The sequence below is a fragment of the Rhincodon typus genome, chromosome 19 (assembly GCF_021869965.1).
Source record: "Rhincodon typus isolate 14 chromosome 19, sRhiTyp1.1, whole genome shotgun sequence".
Taxonomy (NCBI): Eukaryota; Metazoa; Chordata; class Chondrichthyes; order Orectolobiformes; family Rhincodontidae; genus Rhincodon; species Rhincodon typus.
Window position 1 is genome coordinate 16,891,468 of NC_063350.1, and position 18,130 is coordinate 16,909,597.

The 18,130-nt window shown below is 41.5% G+C and overlaps 1 protein-coding gene across 4 annotated transcripts in view; it reads right to left on the reverse strand.

Moving 5' to 3' along the window:
* rbbp8l (retinoblastoma binding protein 8-like) overlaps positions 1 to 18,130 on the reverse strand; it is a 104,127-nt gene that overhangs the window by 79,062 nt on the left and 6,935 nt on the right. Inside the window, exon 1 of one of the 4 annotated variants that reach the window (XM_048608600.1) lies at positions 9,135 to 9,384. The exons of the other annotated variants lie outside the window; for them this stretch is intronic. The gene's annotated coding sequence lies outside the window, so the exon portion shown is untranslated. Of the gene's footprint in view, positions 1 to 9,134; positions 9,385 to 18,130 lie in introns of those variants that run through there. 4 annotated transcript variants of the gene reach the window in all.

The following is an 18,130-nucleotide window of genomic DNA, read 5'->3' on the forward strand; positions in this document are numbered from 1 at the left end:
GTTCCTCTGATGCTGCCTGACCTGCTGTGTTCCTCCAGCTCCACACTGTATTGACTCTAACTTCCAGCATCTGCAGTTCTTGCTATCTCCTAGTCTTCTTACAATCTGTGTTCATGCATATGCACATTATGATAGCAACTTCTACATATGCACAGTCTGAAGCATCATCTGGATCAGTAATTTAACAGTTATTCTTTGGTTTCTGAGAATGAAACCCAGAAATCAGCCATAATTGCCCCATATGGCAGGAAAGTTGTGGGTTCAAGTTCCTCTCCTGCAATTCAAGCAGAAAATCTAGATTCCCACTTTAGTGAAGAAATGAACAGGTGCTTCACTGTCAGAGAAGAAGACATTTAGATGAAATGTCAAACTATCTTTCTCATGCATAGATGTGAAAGCTGTCAGGAAGTTATTTTCAAAGTAGCAGCAAGCTGGCCAATATTTATCCATAAACAGATACTATTGACGTGGGTTTATCTTGTCAGAGTAATAAAAAAGATCACAATTCCTACATTGGAACAGTGGCTACACTTTGAAACTGTTTTATGGAGTTATTGAAGGCCTCGTTGAAGGTGTGAAAGTCACTATATAAATGGAAATGTTCTTGCACTTCAAGTTATTTATACTGAGGGAGATTTCCACTGATTTCTCACATTGTTATTGTATTGTGATTTTGAGCTCGAAAGAACATGACATCCATTTTAACCACACCTGGGTGGTGCAACCCATTGTGAAATGCTCTCCAGTACTAATCACAGGATTTGTACAGAGGTGTTCTGCAACAGAGAAATGATTGAAGGAGTGCTGAATGGGGCTGCTGTTTCACAAAGTGGTGCTCCTGCTACCTAAAAGCAGTCTGACCCCCATCGTGTGTCATGCACACAAACTAGGTTTCTGTGAAAGTTGTGTAAGGCAGTCAGTCTGTTGTGCTCATGATATTGCCACAACCTTTGAGGTTCATGTCTAAATGAAGCTAATTAAAAGAGAAAATTGGACGTACATCCATCAACACATTTGCAACATTCAGACACTTTCAACATCCTCAAATCCTTTCAGCCCATTCATTGTTAATAGATCTCAGAATCTGGGAATCCTTCCAAAGAATCATAATAAATTTTAATAAATTTCAAAATGAATGACAGCATTGGGTTAATTAATTAATGCTTAAAAAGTTTGAGAAATGAGGAAGAGAAAACCTGCCAGTAAGGGAGTTGTGAGACAACAAGGTGCAGAGCTGGACGAACACAGCAGGCCAAGCAGCATCAGAGGAGCAGGAAGGCTGACGTTTTGGGCCTAGACCCTTCTAAGGGAGTTGTTATGACTTGGAGAGAAACTGCATGAAAGGGTATGGGAAGCAGATTTATAAATGACGAGCAAAAGGGAATTGGATAAATACTGGCTAAGTTACACAACTATGGAAAAATAACAGGAATAGTGGGACTAATTGTTGTACTTTTTTCAAAGCACTGGTGCAGAAACAATGGATGGAATGGTCTCATTCTGTGATTCTATAATTTAAGATTGTATTCTCAGAGGAGCAAGAGTTCAAGATTCTAATCATGTAGTTTTAAAACTCAGAAATAAAATACATTTGCATTATGACCGCTTTGAAAGCTTCATGAATTCTCTTTGTCCATTTGAGGTCTTCTCTTTGTACATAGATGCCCATTAAGCACTTTAATAGTGTTAGTTCCTAGAATGCTCACAAATTTTAACTGTTTCCTCAAAATGAATGACGGCATTGGGTTAATTTCTTTTCTAATGGTAAAATCTACTTTAAGAGCTGAGGGAAATCTCAGTGGCGTTGACAGTATCTGATTGTCAGCAATAAACTCATCATTTGCATATTTTTGCACTGTTATTGCACAACTATTTGAAAATAAAATGTGGACAAGGATAAATTCTGGGAGTACACAGAACTGCCAGAATAGGCAGATACAGATTCTTGCAGCCTTAGGGTATGTGTAAATGCTTTTCAAATAATTTATATATTTTATCAAAGCTGAATGGGAAAGAGATCCTAAGAGAAATTTAACAAACATGCACACAACTTCAGGAAACGAATGGTGTCTCAAAGTTCTACAGTACAACTCATTGTTTGGTAACATACAATTTGAGTATTATTGAAAAAAGGCACATTTCGTCAAATTTTTCATCTTGCAGTCTTCAGGAAATTTGCAAGAAATATCAATATAAAGGGGAACAATGGTTCACTATATCAGATAAGAGTGTTGACTGGTTGACAAGTAGGCTCTGATTGGTAGAGGCATTTACATAGAGAATGAACCAGTTAGATGATGACAGACAGCTAAGTGCCAAGGTTTGTTTAAATTTGATCCAGGCAGGCTAACCCAAGACAAGTTACTGATCATGCACAACCAGTTGGGGCTGGCAAAATTTAAAACATCAAATATTCTATGACGGACAGCATTTGGTAAATAATCCTGAATATGTTATAAACTATGTTGACAACCAATTTAGCATTATCAATTGGGTTCAGAGTGTGGTGCATTCATGTCTGTTGGAAGTTAATACATATTTATTCACAGGATTCTATTCTTTGCCTCTTCTTGTTTGAAAACTATATTGCTATGCTCTATGATGTAAGCAGTCCTCCAGGATGCTATTCTGCCTATGTGAACCTGCAGGGAAACACGTCATGCACATGTTTCTAGGTAATGAACACGATGGCCATAATGAATGTTTTTTTTGCCCCCTTACTATCCCATAGCAGCACTGGCTGGCATAATTAAAGTTACATGGACCAGTGATTGAGGTACAAATGTTTCTGCGCCAAATCCCATGGTGCATTTTATAGATATTTGGAATCTTGCCCACAAGTGTAATTTTGCTTAAGAAATATCTTTTATCATGATTGTACCTCATATAATTATTTAAAGGGAAGTTTTGTACAGGATCAAGAGTATATAACTTTACTTGAAGGTGTATTAAATAATATCAAGCCTTCAAAAGGATAAGCTATCTCAGCACAGTTCCAAAGATTGTGAAATAAACCAACGCTACTGTGGATGTGTTTCTATTAATTTTGTGATAATGCCAAGTAGATTTGGAGCCTTGATAAATGGCGCCAAGAAATATTCAGTTCCGTCGTGTATCCTTACATGGTGTTCACTAGTCACTATGGAGCTTTCTGTCGTAGGTTGGGGTTTACCATGTAACTACACTGGAAAAGGCATGGAGAAGACATTAAACAGAATGCACTGTACCAAATGCATTCATAGCTATTATTCGATGTTAATCAGACCGTGGTGTGGGTGGGATAGCACAGATACTACGTAACCAAACCAACAGCATTAAAGCAGAAAGAAAGGGTCAGCCAATATGGTACAATGGTATTATTCCTACCTTTGAGCCAAGAGTCATGGGTACAAATCCCACCTGTATAATAGCATCACTGAACAGGTCGATTGGAAAATAGCATTTTTCAAAAATAGAAATAAATTAATTCTGTTCCAAGTCGAACAACATTCTTTAAAATCATTTTAACTTTTTCTCACTGTCTGGCATTTTCACAACAACTATCCAATATTTTGGATTGCCCTTTTCTGTACAATATGACTAACTGGGTAGAGCTCACTTAAGAGGTTTGTTTCTCAACTTGGTGTCGGAAACCTGTGATCTGGGTACTTTCTGATTCTGACATACACTGTATATGCATCACTCATGCAACATAATCTACAAATATTAACAGCCTAATTGAGTCAGAAGCTAGCTCAGCCATGATAGGGACTGCCACTGCTTGGCAGAAGAAAGGACACAGTATTTTGGGAGGTCAGTAGTCTCTCTGTACTCAAAAGCTACCAAACGTAAAGGTACTATGCCCAGTCCAGAACAAAAAACTCTCAGTGATTGAAATCTTTCATCTGCAAAGAAGCAATTTAAATCTTCTCTGCAATCAACCCATCAGATTTGCACTAACGTTCACCAGACTGCTCGTATTTGGCTATTTCTGCATTGAAAATTGCCTTCATTCCCATTCTTGGCCAATTTACAAACTTCTCATGGAGGAGAGCAGGTTCCAGACCTCAGTCTAAGAATTCCAGCACATCCCAGAGACATCAGGAAGGTGACTTGCCAGGCTGGATTTTAGTGGAGGAGGCAGGGAGACTGAATCAGGCAACTTCCTGACCTTGCAGAGCCACCTCCTTTAAAATGAATCCACCCACTATATTTTCATTCTGGTAGATTTGGGCCAGACATTTCAGAAGGCAGGGCTGAGTTAGAAGGGATGGCATGGTGGTTCAGTGGTTAGCACTGCTGCCTCATAGCACCAGGGACCCGGGTTCAATTCCACTCTTGGGCGACTGTCTATGTGGAGTTTGCATGCTCCCCCCACCGGCTGTGTCTGTGTGGGTTTCCTCCAGCTGCTCTGGTTTCCTCCCACAGTCCAAAGACGTGCAGGTTAGGTGGATTGGCCATGCTAAATTGCCCATAGTGTCCAGGGATGTGTAGATTAGGTGGGTTATAGGGGATGGGTCTGGGTGGGATGCTCTGAGGGTTGGTGTGGACTTGTTGGGCTGAAGGGCCTGTTTCCACACAGTAGGGATTCTATGATGATGAGAATGAGAAGGACCGATGGCCAGACTGGCAGGCTAGAACACTGGACTCCCTTTATTGAGGTGCGGGCCCAGTTTACTGATTAAGCCCTCACCTCCCCAGTCATCCATTATGTTCCCAATTCTGCTCTCCATGCTTCCTCATATTCCCCATGATTGACCTTGTCCCCATTTATTCTCCACAGCTATTCATCCAGTATTCGCTATGGACAGACTGTAAGAAGTCTTTGAAATGGGTATTTTTATTAAAAAAAAATCTCCATTTAGTCTAATCTCATTCAACCGCCCAGTTCTACAGTGGAGCCAGTAAGAGTAGTTGGGCCAATCTCACCCTTATCTCAATGTTGATTATAAGGCAGTATAAATCATCTAAGAAAACCTGTTAGAGGAAGGGATTCATTTTGTAGAACTCGACAATGCCAGTATAACTCAGAACAGGTGTCAAAAGAACAGGAACTGGTTCTTAAAGAGACAGGCAGTGGTTGGTATTTTTTCCGTAAGGCTATCAAACAGATGGGAGCATTTTTAACAGATTCAAATAGAGGGGTTTGTCTGGAAAATATGCAGAAAATTATCCCCTCCAGTGAACAATCAATGGACAATGCACTAATTTTAAGCTGATACAAAGGCATGTGTCACTATATTATCACATCGACTACCATGGATGAAGTATTACTGTTTATACAACAGTACAACTACATGTACCACTTAATGTACCACTAAGATTAAAGGGATGCTATGACCAACTTTTCAGAATAAGTGCTGTCCGAGGGTGGAGAAAGTATACGTACTTGAAAATGAAGAATTCTCATCCTTGAGAATGAATGCATGCCTTTAGCTTAAGCTTCTTGCAATGGCAGAAGAATTTAAACTTATTAAAATCGAGAAAAATAGGTCCAACAACAGCCAGTTACATTTCAACTGTTCTAGGAATGGCCGGTCACAGAGCAACAGGTCTAAGGTTATGGAGCAACTAGTCAGGGAACAACCAGTAGAAGATTTCACAGTTTTATGACAGAACCCAAACAAAAGGCAGGATCAAGTGTTCCATAGTTCATAAATACAAGATACTGCTAAAAAGCAAAAAGTATGCCTGGTCCAGAGGTCCAGAATACTGCCAAAAAGAAGCTTGATTTTTCAACAAGTTAGCCATCCTCTATGAAAGAAATTTATGAGAATAAAGACCAACCAGAGATTGCAATGGAGCAATTACCTGTTTCAGCAATAAAGATGTCCTCGGCAAACCAAATCCAACAGATTGATGGCTCTCCAGTTTAAAGTAGCTGATAGAGCACACAGTGTCAAGAAAGAATCAAGATCAACGGTCTTCAACCCAAAGAGCTACCAGTCTTCTAATCTTGAAGAGAATGTTTTCTGACCAAATATTACAAACTACTCCCTGACTGAATTTGTGAAGTCAGAGACTTAAGGAAGATGGCTTTATGGTAATTGTAATTATATACACAAATGAATAAATATTGATAACGAAAACAGCTTGGAGGGGGATGTCATATGAGAGCATTTGGTTCTGAAAGGATCAATGATGAGGCAGGCATTGATCACCACCCAATATAATGATGTCATATGGATGTGTGGGAGAACAGTTTTGGGTCCTGAAAGGGTAAGATATCAAGGTCCTGTTCATAGTTTTAGCAACAAAGTATTTGTAGACTGGTTGCTTTTTCTTATTCAAGCATGGTATTTGGGCTTTTCTGGCTGGGTCATTATATGTTGCCCATCCCGAGCTGCTCTTAAGAAGATGGTGGTGAGCTGCTTTCTCAAACTGCTGCAGTCCATTTGGCATAGGAACACCAATATCATATAATAAATTATATCTTGTTTAACACAAAATCTGCTTTTTCTTGACTGCCAAGTGATTTACGTCTACCTCACTGAACTAACCAAGCCCTGTAGATCCTGTTCAGGAAAGAGGATGGTGGCAGCAAATCCACCAGCTATAACTTTCATCAAGATAAGCTGAGTGAAGATCCACCATAAAACAAAGTTGAATGATGAGGCCATTCTACCCATATCTAGGTGTCAATGCCTGGTAGAATCATGATCAAACTGACTGAGTAGTTCTGAAGCACAAGAAGAGATTATTGCTTTTCACTAATCATAAAGGAAACCTTTTCTGCATTATCACTATAGCATTTTTGCCCATTGAATTACAAGTCCACAATGCAAGGGGATTTGTTCACTATTTTCTGCAATTTTTTATCTTTATGTCTATTGGATACAAATGTGGAAATAAGTCAGCCACTGACATTGTTCACCCTGAGTTGTAGCTTGTTTTGTGGGAAGTTATAGGAAGGATATTATCAAGCTGGAGAGGGTTCAGAAGATATTTACCGGAATGTTGCCAGGTATGGAGTTATAAAGAAAGGCTGGATAGGCTGGGACTTTTTCACTGGAGTATAGGAAATTGAAAGGCGACCTTATAAAAGTTTATTAAATAATGAGGTGTACAGATAGAGTTGGTTGTAGTTGTCTTTTCCCTGGGATGGGGGATTTCAAGACTAGGTGGCATATTTTTAAGACAACAAGGTGCAGAGCTGGATGAACACAGCAGGCCAAGCAGCATCATAGGAGCAGTAAGGCTGACGTTTCAGGCCTAGGCCCTTCATCAGAAATGGGGGAGGGGAGGGGGGTTCTGAAATAAATAGGGAGAGAGGGGGAGGCGGATAGAAGATGGATAGAGGAGAAGATAGGTGGAGAGGAAACAGACAGGTCAAAGAGGCGGGGATGGAGCCAGTAAAGGTGAGTGTAGGTGGGAAAGTAGGGAGGAGATAGGTCAGTCCAGGGAGGACGGACAGGTCAAGGGGGCGGGATGAAGTTAGTAGGTAGGAAATGGGGGTGCGGCTTGAGGTGGGAGGAGGGGATAGGTGGGAAGAAGAACAGGTTAGGGAGGCGGGGACGAACTGGGCTGGTTTTGGGATGCGGTGGGGGAGGGGAGATTTTGAAGCTTGCAGAGGTTTGGTGACTGCTTTGCAGAACACCTACACTCGGTTCGCAATAAACAACTGCACCTCCCAGTCGCGAACCATTTCAACTCCCCCTCCCATTTCTCAGACGACATGTCCATCCTGGGCCTCCTGCAGTGCCACAACGATGTCACCTGAAGGTTGCAGGAACAGCAACTCATATTCCGCTTGGGAATCCTGCAGCCCAATGGTATCAATGTGGATTTCACAAGCTTCAAAATCTCCCTTCCCCCTACCGCATCCCAAAACCAGCCCAGCTCGTCCCCGCCTCCCTAACCTGTTCTTCCTCCCACCTATCCCCTCCTTCCACCTCAAGCCGCACCCCCATTTCCTACCTACTAACCTCATCCCGCCCCCTTGACCTGTCCGTCCTCCCTGGACTGACCTATCTCCTCCCTACCTCCCCACCTACACTCACCTTTACTGGCTCCATCCCCGCCTCTTTGACCTGTCTGTTTCCTCTCCACCTATCTTCTCATCTATCCATTTTCTATCTGCCTCCCTCTCTCTCCCTATTTATTTCAGAACCTCCTTCCCCTCCCCCATTTCTGATGAAGGGTCTAGGCCCGAAACGTCAGCTTTCCTGCTCCTATGATGCTGCTTGGCCTGCGGTGTTCATTCAGCTCTACACCTTGTTGTCTCAGATTTTCCAGCATCTGCAGTTCCTACTATCTCTGGCATATTTTTAAGATGAGAAGAGAGAGATTTAAAAACGACATGAGGGGAATTTTTTTTTACACAGAGGGTGGCTCACACGTGGAATGAACTTCCTGAGGAAGCAGTGAATGTGGGTACAATTACAACATTTAAAAGACATTTTAAGTACATAAAGGGGAAAGATTTGGAGAGATATGGGCCAGGAGCAGGCAGGTGGGACTAGTTTAGTTTGGGGTTATGTTTGGCATGGACTGGTTGGACCGAAGGGTCTGTTTCCATGCTGTATGACTCTATGACTCTATAAGTACAGGAAGTGTTCCTTAACCAGTTTTCTCCCAGAAGGTATGGCTAAATCTTCGAGGTCTTGAAAGCCTCATTGTGAATACCTGGCTGAGCCAACCTTTGAACTTGGGTTAACAACGTCACAGGAAGCCAGACCAATTTATAATTCTGATTTGTATAATAGCTCAAACTCTGTTGATATATCTTTGCTATTTGGTATGTTGTTCCATTTGTTTTGTGAGGGTAAATTGTGATAACAAGAAAGAAAGCTGTAACTTTTACAATTTTGAATTTAAAAGCAAAGAAATGTTTTTGAAATAAAAAGCATTCTTGCTCTTCCCTCTCCCAACGCCTGGGCAGAGTTCCACATATCAAATAAATTGGAAATCTGGGTACAGAGATAAACAAGTTTTACCTGATTTTCTGTGAACGGAAATGAAGAGTGAAGTTTACAATTTGAAGTACATTTTTGCCATTTTCTTCTGTATGAATAAATTATCTACATTGCTCATATTTTATGTTGACCAAAAAGGTTATTCTAGCATATGTATTATCAACTAAGATTAAAATACTGCAAACAGTTAATTGCAATTACTTTACATCAGAGAGCAACAAATTATGCATTTATCCACACCTTCCAGATGTAGCTGCAGTCAACATGTAGGTTCCACCAAAACTTCCTTTGGGCACAGATATGAGAACATCCTACTCTTGAGTTGTATGCCGTTGGCGAGATAGCAATCCTATTTAAATGCGGTTTCCTGCTCTCTACAGATAGGTCTTACTGGTCATTCAATCTGACTGTGAGGGCATTAATTATTACACTTGTTGTGTTTAAAATAGTATTTAATCCATATTTTAAGGCATACGTTGAATCACCACACAGCTGGAACTAACACTTTAACTGATGTGTGAAACATTAATAAAAGCAAAGCGTGATTGTGCAATGAACGAACTTTGTCACTTTCAATAGATTGACCTATTGGAGATCTGGGTGCAGTTTTTTTAACCTGGAATCCTCACCTGAATACACAGCCGTTGTAGATTATTCTCAGAAGCTGGGAGGTTGTTACATATAAACATTGATTGATTCAGGGAAATGAAGGGAAGATGACCGCACCTAAATTGTTTGTAGATTTATGATGAGAAGTTACATTTATATAGCACCTTTAATTTAGTAAAATTCCGCTAAGTACTTGGCTGAGTGTTACACAACAAAATCAGAGACTGAGCCGCATCAGGCATTGTTAAGGCAAATAGCCAAAAGCTTGATCAGAGGAACATGTGAAAGGAAAAAGTGAGATCAAGTTGGAGAGGTTTAGGATGGAGGTTCCAGACTAGGCAATTGAAAGCATTGTCACCAAAGTGCAGGGATTAAACCTGGGGATGCTCAAGTAGCCAAGAAGAACAGGCAGATGTTTCCTCAATGATTTGAGTCAATGAATCGTACAGCACAGAAACAGGCTCTTCAGCCCAGCTCATCCATGCCGACCAGCTTGCTAATCTGAACTAGTCCCATTTGCTTGCATTTGGCCCAAATCCCTGTAAACCTCTTCTATTCATGTCCCTGTCAAAACATCTTTTCAATGATGTAATTTTACTTGCTTCTTCTACCATTTCCTCAAGCAACTTAGTCCATAGCACCACCCTCTGTGTGAAAAAGTTGCCCCTGAGGTTCCTTGAAAATTTTTCCCCTCTCACAATAAATCTATGCTCTCTAGTTTTGGATTCCCCTATCCTGTGGAAAAAAACCTTGGATATTCACCTTATTTAAGCCCCTCATGATTTGATAAACCTCCAAAAGGTCAGCCGTCAGCCTCCAACACTCCAGGGAAAAACGTCCCGGTCTATCCAGTCTCTCTTTTTAACTGCATGTTCCAGTCTCAGTAACATCCTTGTAAATCTTTTTTGCACACTTTCCAGTTTAATAACATCCTTCCTATAGCAAGGTGATGAAAATTGTACACAGTACTCCAAATGTGGCCTTAACAATGTCTTGTACAGCTGTAACATGACATCCCAACTCCTGTATTCAATACTCTGACCATAAGACATTGGAGCAGAAATTAGGCCATTTGGCCCACCGAGTCTGCTTTGCCATTCAATTATGGCTGATAAGTTCCTCAACCCCATTCTCCTGCTTTCTCCCCGTAACCCTTGATCCCCTTGATAATCAAGAACCTATCTATCTCAGTCTTAAATGTACTCAATGACCTGGCCTCCTCAGCCTTCTGTGGCAGTGAATTCCACCACTCTCTGGCTGAAGTAGTTTCTCCTTATTTCCATTCTAAATGGTCTTCCCTTTATTCTAAGGCTGCGCCCTCGGGTCCTAGACTCTACTACCAAAGGAAGCATCTTTCCAACATAAACTTTGTCCAGGCCCTTCAGTATTTTGAAAGTTTCAATCAGATCCCCCCTCATCCTTCTGAACTCCAATGAGTATAGTCCCAGAGTCCTCAAACGTTCCTCATATGTTAAGCTTTCCATTCGTGGGACCATTCTTGTGAACCTCCTCTGAACCTGCTCCAGGCCAGTACATCCTTCCTGAGATATGGGGCCCAAAACTGCACACAATACTCCAAATGTGGCCTGACCAGAGCCTTATAAAGCCTCAGTAGTACATCCCTGCTTTTATATTCAAGTTTTCTCAAAATAAATGCCAACATTACATTCACCTTCCTGACTACTGACTCAACCTGCAAGTTTACCCTGAGAGAATCCTGGACTAGAACTCCCAAGTCTCTTTGCACTTCAGACTTCTGAATTTTCTCCCCATTTAGAAAACAGACCATGCTTTTATTCTTCTTACCAAAGTGCATGACCTCACACTTTCAATGAGGGTAAGCGTGCCAAATGCCTTCTTCACCACCCTGTGATGCCAATTTCAAGGAACTATGTACCTGCACCCGCACGTCTTTCTGTTCAACATCATTCCCCAGGCCCCTAACATTAACTGAATAGGTCCTTCCCTGGTTTGTCCTACCAAAATGCCATGATTTCATTGGGATTGCCACAAACAAGAGGTTATAGTCCAACAGGTTTATTTGAAATCACAAGCTGTCGGAGCACTGCTCCTTTGTCAGGTTAAGTCTCCCAAGATGAAGGCACATATCACAACATTGATACTGAAAATGGTTCACGCTCAGACAAATTGTAGGGTCTCAAAGCAACGAAATGAAGAACCAGTAGAGACATAGTGAAACATATGTTGTAAATATATAGATTCACTCATTATATTTCTCAATACTCGGCCTGTGACTTGAAAGTGTTTATTTGATTGGGTTTTGAGCTTCAGGGTACATGGAGACTGTAATTTAAAGAGAACAAAGAAAAGGGCTTGTGGTGGTCTGGTTAGCAAATAGTGTCAAGGATTCAGAGAAGTTGTTACAATAATATTATGACAAGAGTTAAAACCATTACAAGATATGACCCCCAAGTTTATTTATTAGCTGTAGATGCTGGTGTTTGTCAAACTTTGGCCAATCTGTCTCCTTCTGTCTTTTCCTCTTGTTTCTGATGTTATTCAGGTGGTCATTAAACTCTCATTATTGGATTCCCTACATCTTCAAGTGCTCTCCTACTCTTGTGGTCAATGTGACTGGTGTGTAAAGCAATACTTCCCACCACTCTACCAGGACAATGGGAAGAGACTTTTATAATATCTGTGATGGTCTCCTTTCTGATGTGAATCAGCTTATATGCATCATAATGCCTTTTCTCTGCAAAATGAAGGTGGAATGCACGTAAGTCATCTGCTAAAGTAGCCTTTTATCAGGGTCAGAGCAAGGACAGCAGAGTATTAAATAGTGGAAAATCTTTCGATAATGTGTCAGCAATCAAGTGAATGGAAATTCTTTTAAAAACCCAGGTGATTGCGACAAAAGACAGCAATCCATGACAATGTAGCACTCATTCAGTACTGACCTGAATCCACAAGCTTCTAAATCAGTGGCCAGGATGCTATCACTGTATACCATCATACAAACAGAACAAGAACTTATGAAGGGATGAAGTGAAGCACTGGGACTAAGAATACAGGAAAGGGCAAGAAGGTCTGAGGTTAAATTGAGGCCTTGTCTGTTCTCTCAGGTGGATGTAAAGCCCAGAAAACCTCTTTGTACCAGAGCAGGGCAGTTCATCCTTGTGTCCTGGCAAATAACCATCCTTCATCCAATGCCTATTAACAGTTTTATAAAACAAAGAACTGTGGATGCTCGAGATTTGAAACAAAAACAGAAAATGCTGGAGAAACTCAGCAGGTCTGGCTGCATTTATGGGAAGAAAGCAGCATTCTGATGAAGAGTCACTGAACTCGAAATATTAACTCTGCTTTCTTCCCACAGATGCAATCAGACCTGCTGAGTTTCTCCAGCAATTTTTGTTTTTGTTCCTATTAAGAGTTTACTGGGTCAGTTATTGTATTGCTGTTTTTGGGATCTTGTTGTGTACAAGTTAGTTGCTGAAATTCCCACATTATAGCAATAGCTACAATTCAAAATATTTCATTGGCTGTACGGATGCACTAAAATTGTAAATGGTGCTACATAAATGCAAGTCTTTTCTTATTTTGATTCATAAGAAAAAAGAGTGCTGAAAGGAAGTAAAAGTCCTGTCTTAAATTGTGGTCAGTAAACACCTTTGCAGAAGTACATAGGATCAGAGAATTTTACACTACAGAAGGAGGCCATTGAGCCCATCGTGTTTGTACCAGCTCCTGAAAGAGCTACCCAGCTAGTCCCATTCTCATGAATCACAGAATCCCTACAGTGCAGAAAGAGGCCTTTCAGCTCATTGGGTCAGCACCAACCCTCCAAACAGCGTCTCACCCTGTCTCTGTAGCCTGCATTTACCATGGCTAATCCACCTAACCTGCACATCTTTGGATGGTGGGAGGAAACTGGAGCACCCAGCAGAAAGCCACTCAGACACAGGGAGAATGTGCAAAATCCACACAGCCACCCAAGGCTGGAATCAAACCTAGGTCCCTGGTGTTGTGAGGCAGCAGTGCTAACCACTAAGTCACTGCGCTACCTTTCCATGCCTGTCTTTAAATTCAACACTTTCCAACATTTCTCTCCAGCTGTCTTTTGAAACCTCTTATGGAAAATTGCACATTCCAAATCCCAACGACTCTAAGTAAAGAAGTTTCTCCTCATCCTCACTCTAAGCTCTCTTGCTGGCAATCTAGAAATTGTGACCACTAGTTATTGACATACCCACTGGTGGAAACAGAATATTCTTCTTTACCCTGTAAAAATTGTTCATAATTTTGAACACCTTAATAAGGTCTCCCCTTAGCTTTCTCTGCTCCAAGAAGAACATGCTCAATCTCTCCAATCCTTCCTTGTATCTAACATCCTTCATTACTTTAGTAAATTTTCTTTGCAGTCTCTCCAGGGCTTTAACATTCTTTCTTAAATATGGTGCCCAGAACTAAATACAATATTCCAAATGTCATCTGACCAATGATTTGTAGAGATGTAGCATCATGTCCTTGTTTTTGTACTCTATGCCTCTATGTATAAACCCAAGGATCCTATAAGCCTTCTTAACAACTGTTTCAACCTACTTGGCCACCTGCAGAGAATCATATACAAGAAACCCAACATTCCTCTGCTCCTGTACTCCCTTCAAAGTTATACCATTGAGCATGTATTGGCTCTCCGCGTTTCTTCTACCAAAATGTATTATCTCACATTTCTCTGCATTGAAATTTATCAGGCAGGTGCCTGCCCATTTGGCCAACTTGTCAATGTCCCTCTGAGGTCACTCAGCATCATCCTCACGATTCACTATTCTCCCTAGCTTAGTATCATCTACATAATTAGAAAGTTTTCCCTCAACACCCATTTCCAAATCGCATATATAAATCAGAAAAAGCAAGGGTACCAATATCAATCCCTGGAGATCTCCACTTTTAGCTCATCTCCAATCTGAGAAATCCCCATCTGTAACTATCCTCTGTTTCAAAACTTTTGGCCAACTTCTAATCCATGCTGCCAAGGACTCATTAATCTCAAACATCTTAAATTTGCATTTTTCTTTTTAAAGGGCCTCATTCATAGATATCATGCAGGAAAATTTCTGGGGCTGCCAAAGAGTCTGTAATGAGCTATATCCTGTCCAGGCAAATGATCCACTCACTTCATGGCTTGATTCCATAAGTATGAGTTCCTCAATAACTGACACCATTATTCCACAAAATTTCTTGGATGCATGTTAGTCCATGCCCATTTTTTTGCTGAAACTTGCTGGGCATCATGGAATAGCTGGAACACTGGCAATTCTGATGCCCATTTAGAATTCACTCTTTGCTTAGAATCCTGCCTTTTCCAGAAACAAAATGATTGAACGCTATCAAACCTAAACATTGGTATGAGAAAGTGAGAATTTACACCGTTTAAACTGAAAGCTGACCTATGGTCTACAATTACTGTTAAAAAGTTGTAAAACATGCTTTCACCTGTCATATGGGACAATTGTAAGAACATCAAATTCCAAAGGTAAACAGCACAAAGTCCTTCAAAAGCCAATGTTGCTTGGGAATCTATTCATAACTCTTGAGCTGCGATGGGTATTTATGTGTTGTAGTGCAATCCCAGTCATTTTTTATTATGCACTTTACCACTGTGATTTACAAGATTTTATTAGACAATAAAATCCTTCTTCTAACAGGCACAAGACAAAGAAAGGATGACGTGACCTCAAGCAGCTCATTTATAGAGGAAGTCCAAATTCCTGCATTCCACTAAAATGATACAAAGATTTTAATGTTTATTTTCACTGAAATAGAATGGCTTGACATAAGATAGAATGAAAATGATGAAGGAAATTCATCTATAATCCTCGCTGTGAAACCATTTTAACTATATTGACAATGATGTCAGAATAATGGGCAGAATTTTGTAAGGTCCGAAACAACATGGACGACAGTAGAAAATCTGGGAATATCTGTGAAAAGTTCAGTGAGGTTTTTAGCAAGATTGGAAACAGCAATTTGCATTTTCAACAGGGTGTCACAATCAAATTCTTGCTTGGGAGCTGTAAGATGAAAATTGTCAGGGAATATTGTTCATCGTCCTGGAATCTCACCTCATTAACATGTAGCTTCCCATGCTACCTCTTGCTGGATGGAAATTAGACACCAAAAATTCCCAACAAGACAATCGGATTGGGTGCCTAGCAACTCCAGCTCACTGCTTGCTTCTCTGGACCTCCAGATTGGACACCTAGTACCAAGATCTTAGGGCAGTCTCCAGGGGCAGTGTGCACCCCATATCCATAGACGTTGATATTAAAATATACCAGCCTGCTCCCAACATCATGGCACATCTGTAATCCTCTTTTGCACTGTAATGCTACACATTGGAGTACATTAGCATTTCTCATTGCAATGCTGTTGCAAGGACATTTTTGGACAGGAACAGAGCACATGCATTAGAGAAGGCTGCATCTCAGGGCTGCTCACTCACTTTGTGCCTACCTGGATGTTTGCAGCATCTCTGCCTTGCATTGCCTTTTTAATGCAGACACAAAGCCAGGCAGCTTGTTATACTTGTCAGCAGGCACTAATCCAGGAGCTTGACATATTGCCTTATGTCACCATGTTATGTTGGTGTTACACCTGCATCATGTGCCAGTAGCTGATGCGGCAGAAACACTGCATATGCTATAACCAAATGTCCATGTCTTAAAGTTGGGGCGGAGTGGTGCTCAGTCACATCAAGGGAGACCACCCGCCAATCAGGGTATCCCAGCACAGCAAGTTATGGGCAGCCTCTGATATCAGTCCAAGGGCTTGGGTACAGTTAGCAGTGATCAGGGTCAGGTCCCACTCCTCATACGGCGTGAGGTACGCCACTTCCCATCTTTGCTCTTTCTGCCCTTATTTGGGCAATTTTCTCCTGCATGGAGACTAAAGGAAAAATTGAGGGAGATCAAAATGGGTGGCACAGCAGTAAGCATTGGTGCAGGTAAGGGAAGGGTGCTGAGCAGTTCTGAGTGAGTGAGTAGGAGGTACAGTGTGAGTAATGTCGGGGTTTGGGTGAGTGAGAGCAAGCGAAGCTGATGCGACATGCAATAAGGAGAGGGGTAGAGCATGAGGTTTGGTGAGAGGTGGGGGCAATCACAGGGGTAGAGTGAGTGTGAGGTAGTAGAGAGAAAATTGCATTGTGGAGAAGGTCATTGAATTTATTCTACATTGCAAAGTAGGTGGCTAATAGATGAGTTTGGGATGATAGTGTGTGAAACTCCACTATAGAAACTCTCCATGAAACTCAGTGGAAATGACAACCGAAAGAACTGCGGATGCTGTAAATCAGGAACAAAAACAAAGTCGCTGGAAAAGCTCTGCAGTCTGGCAGCATCTGTGAAGACTTCACAGATGCTGCCAGACCTGCTGAGCTTTTCCAGCAACTTTGTTTTTGCTCAATGGAAATGACACCTGGCCAAAATACTGTATGCATTTAGCCGCTGTCTTTTCAAGGGGCTCTTCTTACAATTTTTCATGGACTATTTTTTGACTTCTGGGACCTTTTGATTTCAGGGGCTCCTTTTTCATTCTCACTAACTCCTTCTGTAGGTGAGATGCAGTCAGGTATCTCACAGAAGCAGAAAAATTCACCTATATCCTCAATAATGATCAACCTGCTACTCAGCTGAAAGCTACAACATATAAAGTGAGCTTAGATTCGCTAGGCGGAATTCAAATTGACTCAAAACAACAGCCATTAGTTTACAACAATTTTTTTCAATTATACACACTTCATAAGAAGCACATTAACTATCAAGGAGTTCATTACTTGTGACATCATGTTTTTCTGGATCCCAGTTAGCCAGGTATTCCATTGTTGATAAGCTCTATTTGGCAGTTTCCCTCCCTCTCCTCCTTTACAGACGTTCTTACTTCAAGCCACTCACTTCTTGCCTTTCCTGACAGACTCGCTCACTCCCTGGCCATACCTGGCAGTTTCATTTCATCCTCTAGCCTTGGCAGGCAGACTTGCTCTACACCCCTGGCCTCACCTATGGGCTTTACCCTCTGGTCTTGGCCAGGAGACTGGCTCTCCCCTCTGGCCTCACCTGGCAGACTTGCTCCCTTAACCTCCCCTGGCGCTCGCTTTCTCCTCTGGCTTTGGCCAACACATTCGCTGTTTCCAGGCCCTGTCACTCTTGTTGCTCACTTGCCACTCGTTCAGTCACAGGTTGTTTCTCACTCTAGCTGCTGCTGGTAGTTTCATCAATGAGTCCATCAGCAGCAAACACGGGGGAGAAACAGCCTGTGATTGGAGACACTGCTGCTTTCAAAATGTCTCAGTTTCATGTGCCGCAGAAACCCTTTTCTGATTGGTTGCACTGATGTTTCATTTCCCTTGGGTGAATTTGGCCACTTTTGGAGGCAATATGACCTGTTGTCCCATGCATTTTGAGCACTGATTTGAAATAATTTTGCTCCAAGTTAACCTGCTCCAGACACTGGATCACACAACTGAAATTTGATCTAGAGATAACACAGTGTGGAGCTGGAGGGCCACCGCAGGCCAGGCAGCACCAGAGGAGCAGGAAAGCCCATGTTTCGGGTCGAGACCCTTCTTCAGAAAAAGTTGATTTTCTGAGGAAGGGTGCCGACCC